Source organism: Octopus sinensis, linkage group LG3 (genome assembly GCF_006345805.1).
Source record: "Octopus sinensis linkage group LG3, ASM634580v1, whole genome shotgun sequence".
In the NCBI taxonomy this organism is placed as follows: domain Eukaryota; kingdom Metazoa; phylum Mollusca; class Cephalopoda; order Octopoda; family Octopodidae; genus Octopus; species Octopus sinensis.
The window spans coordinates 103,360,715-103,374,847 of NC_042999.1; the positions used below are offsets into that span (position 1 = coordinate 103,360,715).

General features: G+C 35.8%; 1 protein-coding gene across 3 annotated transcripts in view; it reads left to right on the plus strand.

Moving 5' to 3' along the window:
* Window positions 1-14,133, plus strand: part of LOC115209514 (acetylcholine receptor subunit alpha-type acr-16-like) — a 619,054-nt gene that overhangs the window by 220,854 nt on the left and 384,067 nt on the right. The gene's annotated exons all lie outside the window — the stretch shown is intronic.

Below are 14,133 nucleotides of genomic sequence, written 5' to 3' on the forward strand. Positions count from 1 at the left end.
TTCGTATATGATACATATGCTGCACGTCAGTTAAAGCATGAATGAATATACATACATACATATATATATATATATATATATATATATATATATATATATATATATGCATGAAAATAAATTCACGTATTTGTATTTATTTATATATGATTTATATATGTATATGAATGTGTGTATGTATAAATGTTTAAACATATATGTGTGTGATTGAGGGAGTGTATGTGAGTGTTTTTATGTATAGATGTATAGCAGTATATAGTGTAAACACATCCACTTATACTTAAAAAAATTATACACCTACACACACCCACACACATATATAGAGACACAAACAAACACGTATATAGGTATGTATGTATGTGCATATATGTGTGCTTATTTATATAAATCAAATACTTATAAGTACATAGACACAACTACATATTTATGTGTGTATTTTTAAAAGTGTGTTATTTATTGACACTGTTTGTGTGTGTGTGTATATATATATATATATATATATATATATATATATATATATATATACATATATATAGATATATATATATGTATTACACACACACATATATATAGATATATATAGATATATACATATACATACATATATATATATATGTATTACATATATACATATATACATACACACACACATACATACATACATATTTTTATATTGTATATTAATATTTTCTATTTTATATTGATATATTTATATTGTTCTATATTTTCTCCTGTTGACACTTCTGCACTCTTATTGTCTTATATACAACGGTTTAGGCAGAATGTCAATGTTTGTAAAAGAGCTTCATGGTCGCTTGAGTAAGCCCAAATATCGTAGCTACAAATTTTATGCATGCCAAAAATATCATGAGGTGATAACACAACAAAGGAAGCCAAATGTTGTACACTTACATTTATGAAATATTTCTCTATTCTTTAACTGGTTTCACTTTGTTGCCACAACGTATCATAACATAGACGGTGTTTTGATGGTTACCAACCTCAGTAAACATTTCAACGTGCTCTTTTTTCTATGTCACTCCATTTATCGCATTGTTAAGCTTTAGGATAAGTAGGAACGCTAACATACAGTATACTGGTTTTTAGACGGTAAGCATAAATATTATAAAAGCTGTGAGAATTACACACATCTACGCAGTTACACAAGCATGCAGCATATACTTACGCACACATACACACACAGACACATGTATACAAATATATGTATGTACATATGTGGATGCATCTATGTCTACGTGAGTGAGTTTGTGTGTGCGTGTTGTTTGTGTGTGCGTGCGCGTGTGAATGCGTAAATTTGTTAAATACATATATATATATATATGTGTGTGTGTGTGTGTGTGTGTGTGTGTGTGTGTGTGTGTGTGTGTGGAATAAAGTTAAAACATGGTCTGGTTTTCACGTTTTTTTATCATGGTATTTAAAAAAAACAATTTTTTTACAATGTTGAAGGGTGTTAAACATTAAAACAATAACTTGTAATGTTCATAAAGTTGAATTAGCGCTTTCATACGTTCGTAGTAATCATCGGATTTCAAAATATATTTAACTGACAGTTGAACTCTTGACAACTGTAGTAAAATAACTGACTTCTTCCTTTTTATACCTCTTAAAAGGCTCCAACAGGCTGAATTGTTGGAATACGGTATTGACCCATCTGCATGCATCTTAAACGTCACGGTTTGCCGGGCGTACCGATATTATTGGTATAGATCTCGCTTTTATCTTAACCAATTAGCTTGCGGTTTACATGTAATGGTTTTATGAGTGACCAAACTTACTTGATTTCGACCTTTTTTAGTTCAATTGGTGGGAGTCTTCTGTAATTTGTTTATATTCTTATCTTAAAGATATTTTTTAATCTACATCATTAAATGGTTTTTATATTATTGTTGTTGTTATTTCCGTACAGAAGAGGTTTGAACATATTAATAAAACGTTTTTTCTTTTATCTTTCTTCCAACCTCACTTGTGTCAAGTAGTTTGTGGAAAAGAAAAATTAGAGACATTTTCTGACCACATGTTTCTCTATGTTCGCTCAATGGAATTTGGCGAGCGTTACTGTTCCTAATTTGTTGCATGTGGGCTCATGAGCGTTCTGATAATACATTCCTTGTCTTGACAATATATAGTTCCTCGAAATTCGGACAATTTCTGCTTTTGCTGTTCAAATCAGCATTTGTGAAAATCTGTCCATTTTTAGTTCTGATGGTTCTACACGTTTCATAATAAAAAAAGTGAAAACCAGACTATGTTTTAAATTTATTCAACTGATAAATTGTTCTATAGACATGTACACAGGTTCGAAATATGGATATATCTAAGCACAGGAGAGGCTGTGTGGTAAGAAGCTTGCTTCCCAAACCCAGGGTTCCGGGTTCAGTCCCTCTGCGTGGCACCTTGGGCAAGTGTCTTCTACCATAGCCTCAAGCCGACCAAAGCCTTGTGAGTGGATTTGGAAAAGGGAAACCGAAAGAAGCCCTTCGTATATATATATATATGTATGTGTATGCGTGTCTGTGTTTGTCCTCTCTCCGTTACTTGACACCAATGCAAACGTGTCTACGTCTCTGTGACTTAGCAGTTCGGCAGAAGAACCGATAGAATAAGTACTAGGTTTACTGGGAATAAGTCCTGGATCGATTTGCTCGACTAAAGGCGGTGTTCCAGCATGGCCGCAGTCAAATGACTAAAACAAGTAAAAGAATAAAAGAATAAAACAACACACACACATATACACACACACACACATATATATATATATATAGAGAGAGAGAGAGAGAGAGAGAGATAGATAGATAGATAGATAGATAGATATCAATAATAACAAAGAGTAAAATTAATCAATTAAGAAGTAATCAATAATTTCACCAAGTAGAATTCGGTATGAAAAAGGACCATTTCACTGTAAACTTAAGTAATACTTATTAAAAGGGTTCAGCAAAGATTTGCTTCACCACACACCGAATTTTAGAAATAGCAGCCAAAAATCTTAGCTATAATATATATATATATATATATATATATATATATATATATATATAGAGAGAGAGAGAGAGAGAGAGAGAGAGAGAGAGAGAGAGATAGATAGATAGATAGATAGATAGATAGATAGATAGATAGATATTATACCTAGAAAGTTAGAATTGAAAGAAGGGTTCTCTATATAGTCAATATAGTTGAATTTTGAAGATATAGTCTGCCGTCTCAGTTAAGGGTAACTTGATTTCAAAATCCATATTTGTTGGCAATTATTCAATGCCTACGTTTCTTATGGATTTCTTACCAGCCTTTATTATGATGGCCGTGTTTCGTTGAAATCCCTATGCATGTATGTATGTATGTATGTATGTATGTATGTATGTATGTATGTATGTATGTATGTATGTATGCATGTATGCATGCATGCATATATGTATGTATGTGAGTGCATGTGTGTATGTATGCATGTATGTATATGTATGTTTCTCTACTGTTTTTTGTTATCATTTAAATCCTTCCTTTGAAAAGGGAACTGGAATCTAACAAAGATACAAAGTTCCATCTCTGGAATTTAGACAGCAAACGCAATGTCACACTTTAAACCAGAGAAAAGTATTACATAGTTTTACTGTTCCGCTTAGAAATGTAATGTGCGATTCAATTCGTTGAATTCTTTAACTGGAAATCCTATCTTATCCAGACTGACAGTTAGGCATTTACTTACAAAACCAAGTGCACTAATGTATGTATGTATGTATGTATGTATGTATGTATGTATGTATGTATGTATGTATGTATGTATGTATGTATGTGTGTATGTATGTATGTATGTATGTATGTGTGTGTGTATGTATGTGTGTATGTGTGTATGTGTGTATGTATGTGAAAGCGTGTGGCTTAGTTTTTAGGGTATTCGGCTAACGATCGTTTGGGCTTAAATTTGATTCCAGCCGGCGCTTTGTTTCCTTGAACAAGACATTTTATTTCACGTTGCTCCAGTTTACTAAGCTGGCAAATATGTGCAGTACATGTATTTCACAGAGCCAGCTTTGTCACACCATCACGCTGAATGTCTCTCTGAACTACACTATGGTTTCGCGTGTCTGTGGAGTACACAGCCACTTGAACGTTGATTTCAGGAGCACGCTTTTCCGTTGATTCGAACAAAGTGCCAGGTAAATGTCTGTCTGTCTGTTTGTTTGCATGTGTGTATGTGTGTATAATTTCCTCCGGCATGATCTTCTTATGGCCTCAGACACATCATCACTGATGTTACCTGGGCTCACTTGTTGTTTCTGAATATACATCGATCAACAACTTAATCTAGGTTACTGAACGGATCTTGGTCAAGTCCCAGCTTATGCTCCGCTGGTACTAACGCTTGTATGCTTCACATTTGATCTTCCAAGCTAACCATGAAATAACTTCTGTGCCCTTGGCAACCAAACGAATGGCTTTTCAGCTCCTACCCCTGTAATGTCCAGTATATTCCAGGTTTAGTAAAGCCACACGTTAATGACTATGAATATTGCGATTCTTGCCTCAATGGTATCACACCTTGCTAGTGAAAGTTTCTTCATGAGAGTTTGAAGTTCATTCTTACTATGTGCGACAATATTACAGACACCTGAGAACGAAAGGTCCCTTATCAGAGATACAGACATGTGAGATTTGGCCCTGCATACGTATATTACACACACACACACACAAACACACACAAACACGCACACACACAAACACACACACGCACACACACGCACACACACGCACGCATACACACACACACACATACATACATACATATATATATATATAATATGGAGTTGATTTTTATGGCTGATCAGAGAGTGACCATTGAATGACCTGCAATGAACTTATCTGTATAAGCGACTAGTCAGACTCAATTGGCTGAAGGCGCGTAATCTTTCTATGTGCCTTCGGCATTTGAGACTGACGAGTCGCCTATATGGTTGAGCGCTTTATAGGTGCGAAACTAATGGTCACTGTCTGAACGGCCATAACAAGCAAATTTCCATACATACATACATAATATCATCACTGCATGTACGTATGTTTTGCAGCTGTGGAGAGGGGAGTCTGAAGATGTAGACCATCATATTCTTTTATATTCTTTTGTTCTTTTACTTGTTTCAGTCATTTGACTGCGGCCATGTCGAGCAAATCGTCCCCAGAACTTATTCTTTGTAAGCCTGGTACTTATTCTATCGGTCTCTTTTACCGAACCGCTAAGTTACGGGTATATAAACACACCAGCACCGGTTGTCAAGTGATGTTAGGGAGACAAACACAGACACACAAACATACACACACATATACATACATATATACGACGGGCTTCTTTCAGTTTCCGTCTACCAAATCCACTCACAAGGCTTTGGTCGGCCCGAGGCTATAGTAGAAGACACTTGCCCAAGGTGCCACGCAGTGGGACTGAACCCGGAACCATGTGGCTGGTAAGCAAGCTACTTACCACACAGCCACTCCTACGCCTATATGTATATATATATATATATATATTATATATATATATATATATGATGGTCTACTGCGAAGACAATATATTTGCCCTTAATTCTACAATACAATATTGGAAATAAAATTACATTTCTTATATAAGCTTAATTTTGATGAATAATTTATCAGATTATTCATTTATCGTCATAATATTGACCATGAATATGATCACCATATTGCGTTCTGAAATATGCATTGAATATAGTATAAAACAATGTGATTTATCTTCTATCTTGTTATGAATGTGTATAATTTAGCTTTGATTCGTCATTATCTATCTGGATATCATTTGATTCACTTTCAAATGAAATACAGCGCATAATTTCACTATGCGTATAAATATTGTTTTAAAAGACTTTGTGAGCTCCGAAAATTTCGTCATTAGCAAATATTATAATTCGGTATATCACTTGGTCTTGCTATGGTTTTTCTCGCTATTTGGAGAGAGAGAGAGAGAGAGAGAGAGAGAGAGAGAGAATATGAGAGCCGGGTTCTTCAGTAGCTAAATGAAGTTTAGATGACGAATCGAATAACAAATGAAAAGTATTGTGTTGGATATTTACTGCATGCGTTTCTATGCACTGGGCTTAATTATGATTGTGGATTTAAACCACACAGCCATGACAAATTCGTTTCGCAACTACTTTGGGGTCCAGATTCGATGCGGGGTACCTTGGACAAGTGTCATCTGCTATAGTACCGAGTGACCCATCGTACACACACACACACACTTGCTGAGCATTCCGTCGTTGCTGGGTACTTTTCACAGTAGAATTCTTTGGCAGACTTTCGGTATAGTACAACCACGTAAGTTGGATTTTCTCGATTTTGACAGGGATTTCTCCATTTCTATTTTCACCACTACCTTGCAAATGATAGGGGGAAGCTTTTTATGAAAAATAATTTTTCAAACATTTATGAATCCTCCCTGCCACCCTTCCTGACCGATTTTGTCCAATTTTTTTCTTGCACTACGCACATAGAACAATGGGAGACACCTTTTCAGTAAAAAAAAAAAAGAAAACCTTTTTAAACTTATGAGTCTTGAAGGTTAAGAAACACACAATAACAGAAAATAAAACGTAATTTAAAAGTAATAATGAATTAAACAAAACTTTTCCATTAGCAAAATAAATCCCAAAGTTTGGGCTTTTTACGAAATATTTTTTAATCATAGTTTTAAAAAATGAACAGTCTGAATCTGAAATTTGTTTCTGCTTATAATTTCAAAATAATTTTCAGACAAAAAGGTGTTTGATTTAAGGGAAATTTAGCTGTTGTTTCTAGCCCATCCCTTGTCCACCTGGTACCTTTATCGTTTCTTTGCCACTTTGACATATATTGATATCTTTTAATATCTTTCTCCCCATAGACATCAATTTATGAAATGATGTGGTGAACCATTGGTGAGACATAAGCAGCCACAAAAATATTTGCTATCTAAATCTTTGTCTCCACCCAACATCCAGTGAGCGTGCGTTTATGTGTATGTGTGTGTGTTTGTGCTTGTATGTGTGTATGTGTGCGCGCGCGTGTGAGTGCGTGTGTGTGTAAGAAAAACTTTTACTAAGAGAAAATTATACCATTAAAATAAACTTTTAGATATATTTTTTAAAATCACTCTGTCACCCGAATGAAATTCTCTACACACATATATACACACTCATGTTACACACAAACACACACATACACACACCGAATCAGCGTGAACTATATGCCTTTATGAACAGTGAGAAAGTTTGACATGAGAAAATGAAAGAGATAACAAATTGAGAGAGATGGACCTTTTCCCTCGCTCTCACAGATTTTGAAATTTTAAAACTAAGTATAAATTTTCATGTTTGATGTATTGATGTATTTTATCACGAAAAATTCGAGTTTGTGATTAATTTACTCCGGAAAAGTTTTTTAAAATTTTACAAATTTGATCGCCTTGTCTCAATCAGAAAACAGAATTTGGAACTTAATCATTTTGTACGTGATGTGTATCATAAAATGAAAGTGAAAATTAGAAGAGGAGGTTTTATTCAAAACGAAAGCTTGGCGTGAGAATTAATGTATATATATATATAATATATATATATATATATATATATATAATATATATATATATATATATATAGAGAGAGAGAGAGAGAGTATCAGAGAATAAGGTAAATATATAGAGATAGATAGATAGATTAATGGTAATAGACTGAGAGTTGGAGGGTTGTCGATCTAAAAGTTAAGTTATTTCTCATAGCAAATTATGTTCCTTTTTATTGTTATTTACGGACGACATTGTCTTTGAGAAGCAGATTTAGAAAATGAAATTCATTTTCCTCGAGGATGCACAGTTTCAGAGCGTTTGGGGGCCATATACACATATACAACCACTTACAAACGCTGGGATGGGTGCATTGTTGTGCAATGTGACTATTTCGAAGGAGCTGATGTTAAAACTTAGGTAAATAAGTTATATCTTTATTAAACATAACTAACCCAGGAATCTCTTGATACCACTTGCCAGACCGTGTGTTGAAACTACAAAATTAATATAATGTGGAAGTCACATGTTACAGAATGACAATCACAAGAAGATTGTGATTTGTCAATGACACTGCATTTGAACTAGATGCTTCTACTACATACATAACTGTATGTACAACAATATATGTTTCAACACACGAAATCACATCAAGAATCTAGCAAAACGAATATATAAACGTATATATATATATATATATATATATATATATTACGGTGGTGCACTTGCCAGACCGTGTGTTGAAACTAAAACGATTAGAATATGGAAGTCACATGTTATAGATTCAAAATCACAAAAAGATTGTGACTTGTCAATGACACTGCATTTGAACTGGATGCTTCTACTGCATATGCAGTGTCAGTGGTTGGGCTGCAGTTTCGAATGACGAAAAGTTTGTTATCGTATTACAAACAATAAATGTTTATATGAAGCGTACAGCCTTTGAGTGTTTGTGAATGGCTAACAGATGTCTTCCACGCTGCACTCGTGATATACATACATACATACATACATACATACATACATACATACATACATACATACATACATACATACATACATACATATATTCATACATACATATATATATACGTATGTTCCTGTCCATGACAAAATCGCAGATTACATCATACATGTGCGTATGTATATACATATAGATGTATATATGTATATATGTGTGCCTTTGTATTTGTGCTTGTTCCCAAATCGTGTAGTGTTTATTCCCTCGTAATCTTATGGTTTGGCAAAGGACGCCGGTAGAATGTACCAGACTTTAAAAGTGTACGATATGTTCGAATAACCAAAGACGATAATGCTCCAGTGTAGCAGCAACCCAAAGACTGAAACAAAATAAAGATTAAATATGTATTGTAATTTCTATGCTAAATCTTATCAAATTTAAAACTACAGTTGTTAAACTTTTCAATGTAGAACTTTATATATAAATGAGTGTATCTTGCTCTTCTCTTCATATACAGAACAATAAAGGAAGATTGCTTTAAAATACTTCACGGCTTGTTAATCACACATTGGAATTTAAAATAGGAGACTCTTGTCCTCTGATAAACGCTCAGCATACTATGAGACATATCAAAACAATATTCATTATATTTGTGTGTGTGGTGTGTGTGTGTGTGTGGTGTGTGTGTGTGTGTGTGTGTGTTGTGTGTGTGTGAGCGTTTGTGTGTGTGTGCGCGCAGGAAGAGAACAACAAGATGTATTGTCATCTGTTTAAAATATCCACAGCTAAAGGCTTATATATTGTATTTGAACTACTTTAAATTTATCTTCCATTTTCTACCATGCTGAGATGTGTATAAATATTTGATAATTATATAATCATACCGCTGGCAAACACACGGTATGCAAATTGTTCAAGTTTATGTTCAATATTAATATTTCTATTTCCTATATATTCTCTTCGTCGATGAGAGGCCACTTGTTCTCTGATAAGTGGTCAGCGAAGTATCAAACATGACAGGACAATCTCCTTCATTTTTTTCTTTGTGCGAAGAGAATAACAAGCTGTATCCCCATCTGTTTAAACAAATTATACAGTATACTCACAAAATTGGAGAACACATCGAATAAGGCAGTTGTAAGCTGGAACGACCTGGTGTTAAACAGCCCTAACTACAGAGCAAGAAACCAACCAACGAGATTGTTTCTTTTCTCTTTGTTATTTATACATTTCAATATAGCACTTGTAATATCAAATACCGTTTATAGGTGAGGAAATGGCATAATTAGATCGTCGGACGAAATGTCTCAAAATATTTATTCCAGCACTCAGGTGGAATAGTTAGCACGCAGAATAGTTAGCTGGCTGGATAGTTAGCATGCCAGGCAAAATACCTAGCGGCATTTCGTCTATCTTTACGTTCTGGATTCAAATGCCATCAACGTCAACTTAGCCTTTCATTATTTCGTGGTCGATATAATAAGTATCTGTTAATCACTGGGGTCGATGTAATCGAATTACACTCTTCACCAAAATTGCTGGTCTTGTACTAAAATTTGAAACCGATATTTATTCCTATCTCCACCCCATTATATTCTGATTCTAAATCTCATTGAAGTCAGCTTTTCCTTTCGTTCTTCCAGCGTCGATAGATAAAACACTAGTATTTTGCAGGAGATTGGCAGAAACATTAAAAGACCAAGGGAGATAATTTTAAAATTTTGTTCTAATTCTTTCCGTTCTAAATTCAAATCCCACTACGGCTTACTTGGTGGGTAGACATAACCCGTGGCACAATTTAATACTATCACCTAGCAATTGGGTACCTTTTACATATCTCACTGCGCTGCAAACATTTGAGCCTGGCTTTCAGAAAATATTCTAGCGTCAGGTATTGTAAACCGTTTCTTTAAATCATAAATGTATATATGTATAAATGTATATATGTATAAATGTATATATGTATAAATGTATATATGTATAAATGTATATATGTATATATAAATCATAAATGTATATATGTATATATAAGAAATCTACTAACACAAACAGAAACCGGCTCCCTAAAAAGAAAAAAACACTCATTAGGCGCATCAAAAGACTCAACAAAAAAATCAACCAATTAAAATATTCCCACACGCAACATCCACATTCAACAACAATGAAAAGACTAGAGCTGGAAAAACTTCATCTGCAGACTAACATGAAAACCTCCATTGAAAATCAAAGAGCTGTGGAGGAACAATGGGTAATCAAAAACATCAAACAGAACCCAAAAGTGTTTTATTCTTATGCAAATAAGCATAGAACCACTGTCTCACCTATTGGGCCATTAATTGATGAAAACGGCATTCCCCAACACGATGCTAAAGAAATGGCAGAAATACTGCAGAAACAATATTGCTCTGTCTTCAGTGTTCCCACTGATATTGATGTGAGGGAAACGAACGAAGCTGACTCCCAACACAAAATCGCAGACATAACCTTCACTGCCACCGACATCGTAGCAGCAATAAATGAGGTCAAACATTACTCTGCTGTAGGCCCTGATAGATTTCCCGCCAGTCTCCTGAAGGAATGTAGATATCAACTTGCAGTCCCTCTGACCAACCTCTGGAGAAACTCGTTAGACGCAGGTTATATACCGAAAAAGTTTCTATCCCAGTCGGTCATCCCGGTTTTCAAACAGGGAAACAGATCCCTCCCAGTCAACTATCGCCCAATCTCACTCACCTCCCACATCATTAAAGTGTTTGAAAGAGTGTTAAGATCAAGGATAGCTGACTTCCTGGAGACCCACAAACTCCTAAATTCAAATCAGCATGGCTTTCGCTGTGGCAGGGACTGTCTAACACAGCTCTTACACCACATTGAAGATGTACTCAAAGCCTTGGGAACAGGTTCGAACTCTGACGTCATATACCTTGACTTCAGTAAAGCGTTCGACAGGGTAGACCATAACATCCTACTCTCAAAATTGGCAAATGTTGGAATCCGTGGAAAAGTTCTACACTGGATTCAGTATTTCCTAGCGAATAGAACACAACATGTTGTAGTTGATGGAGTCCACTCAAACCCAGCAAAAGTCACCAGCGGTGTTCCCCAGGGAACTGTTTTGGGTCCGCTACTCTTCATAATTTATGTAAACGAACTTTCCAGTGTCGTACATCACTGCAAAGTGAAAATATTCGCTGATGACACTAAGCTCCAGCAAATCGTCAATGAAGAAGCAGACCGAACTCAACTCCAGTCTGACCTATATGCTGTGAGTCAATGGGCAGACAGAAACAAAATGCAACTGAATGAGGGAAAATTTGAGCTGATGCATTTTGGAAGAAATTCCTCACTAAAACAACCATACTCTCTTCCTTCAGGGGAACCGCTCACAGCCTCTAACAATATCAGAGACCTGGGTGTAATTGTTGATGATGATCTCAGTTGGAGTGCACACATCAACAAGAAGGTCGATACAGCTCGTAGGATGAGTTCCTGGATCTTAAGAACTTTCCGGTTCAGAGAACAAGGTGTCATCATACCACTTTTTTCATCCTTTGTACGGCCGCACCTTGAATACTGCTGCCCACTGTGGTCTCCTCACACAAGACAAAACATCTCCAGAATTGAGTCACCCCAGAGGGCTCTCACTAAACAAATTGAAGGCATGGCTGCTCTCGATTATTGGGATCGCCTTAAAGCCTTGAAACTTTACTCCCTCCAGCGTCGCCGTGAGCAGTACATCATTTGTACGATGTGGAAAATATACCGCCAACTTTGCCCAAACGACCTAAACATTAGCTTCAAGGTTCATCCGAGACTTGGACCACGGGCTATACGTCCCCTGCCAAATTCAAGATCACAACATACATGTACACTGCAACATAATTTCTTTTCCTCAACAGGCCCTGCCCTATTTAACATTGTCCCGAGGGAGATCAAAGAGGAAAAGGATCCCATCAACTTCAAACAGAGTCTGGATAGATTCCTTCAAAGAATACCAGATAAGCCACCCATAATTGGATACAACTCACCCAACAAGAACTCACTACTTGAACAAAACTGGATACAACTCACCCAACAAGAACTCACTACTTGAACAAAACTTGACTTAAACAGGATTCGAATAATCCTATCAGGTGGTGCTATTAAGTTAGACATGGCCTGGACCAATCTCTGGTCGAAACATATCTAAGTTTTTATCTAAGTTTTATATATATATATATATTATATATATATATATATATATATATATATATATATATATATATATATACGCCTGATAAACTCATGTTTATCTTTGTCATTACCTGTAATCTACGAGCATAGTATGCTTGTATGCTTGTGTATGTATGTGCAGGGATAACATAGGTAATTATACCAGTAGTATTTATCTCTCAGATGGTTATTCCAACCTCTAACTCTATTAAGTTATATATGCATACATATGGACATCTGTGTGTGTGTGCGTATGTGTGTGTTAGGTATCTCTCCACCCTGAAGACGGAGGCCGGGTTTACTTGATGTTCTTATACATCCACTACTGATTGCATATTCTTGACATTTTGCAAGTTGTATCTGCCAATATTATTATGTAATTACGAGCCCCGCCCCGCCAAAAAACCGCAGTCAGCAGTTTTCTGTGTTTTTGTACTCTATGTAATTCTACTCTGTTAATATATAAATATCTACGTATTGACACATGAATGTTCATCGTCTAAATATTTTAAGTCTTTCTATTTATATGTATATATGTATGTATATATTATATACCTAGCTTCTCTCTCTCCCCTCACCTTCTTTTTGTCTCTCTCTGTCAATCTGTCTTTATCTCTCTCTCTTTATATATATGTATGTGTGTGTGTGTGTGTGGTGTGTGTGTGTGTGCGTGCGAGTGTATGTGTATACAACATATGTAATTTTTGTATCTTGGGTCTTGGGAAGGTCATTATACCAATAATAAATACAGTTGCTAAGACGGCTAGCTGGCAGAAACGTTAGCACACCGGGCGAAATTCGTAGCCGTATTTCGTCTGCCGTTAGTTTCTGAGTTCAAATTCCGTCGGGGTCGACTTTGCCCTTCATCCTTTCGGGGACGATAAATTAAGTGCCAGTTACGCACTGGGGTCGATGTAATCGACTTAATCCGTTTGTCTGTCCTTGTTTGTTCTCTCTGTGTTTAGCCCTTTGTGGGTAGTAAAGAAATAAGTAACGTTAGCACACCGGGCGAAATGCTTAACGGTATTTCGTCTGTCTTTACCTTCTGAGTTCAATTCCGCCGAAGTCGACTTTGCCTTTCATCCTTTCGGGGTCGATAAATTCAGTACCAGTTGCGTACTGAAGTCGATCTAATCTACTGGCACCCTGCCCTAAAATATCAGGCCTTGTGCCTAGAGTAGAAAATAAGTAAAATAGGTGCTTCCTCTGTATTTCTTTCATTATTATTATTATTAAGGCGGCGAGCTGGGAGAATCGTTAACACGCCGGTTATCAGTATTTTGCCCGTGGTTACGTTCTGGATTCAAATTCCTCCGAGGTCGACTTTGCCTTTCATCCTTTCGGTGTTGATAAATTAAGTACCAGTGAAATATTGGGGGTCGATATATTCGACTAGTGCCTA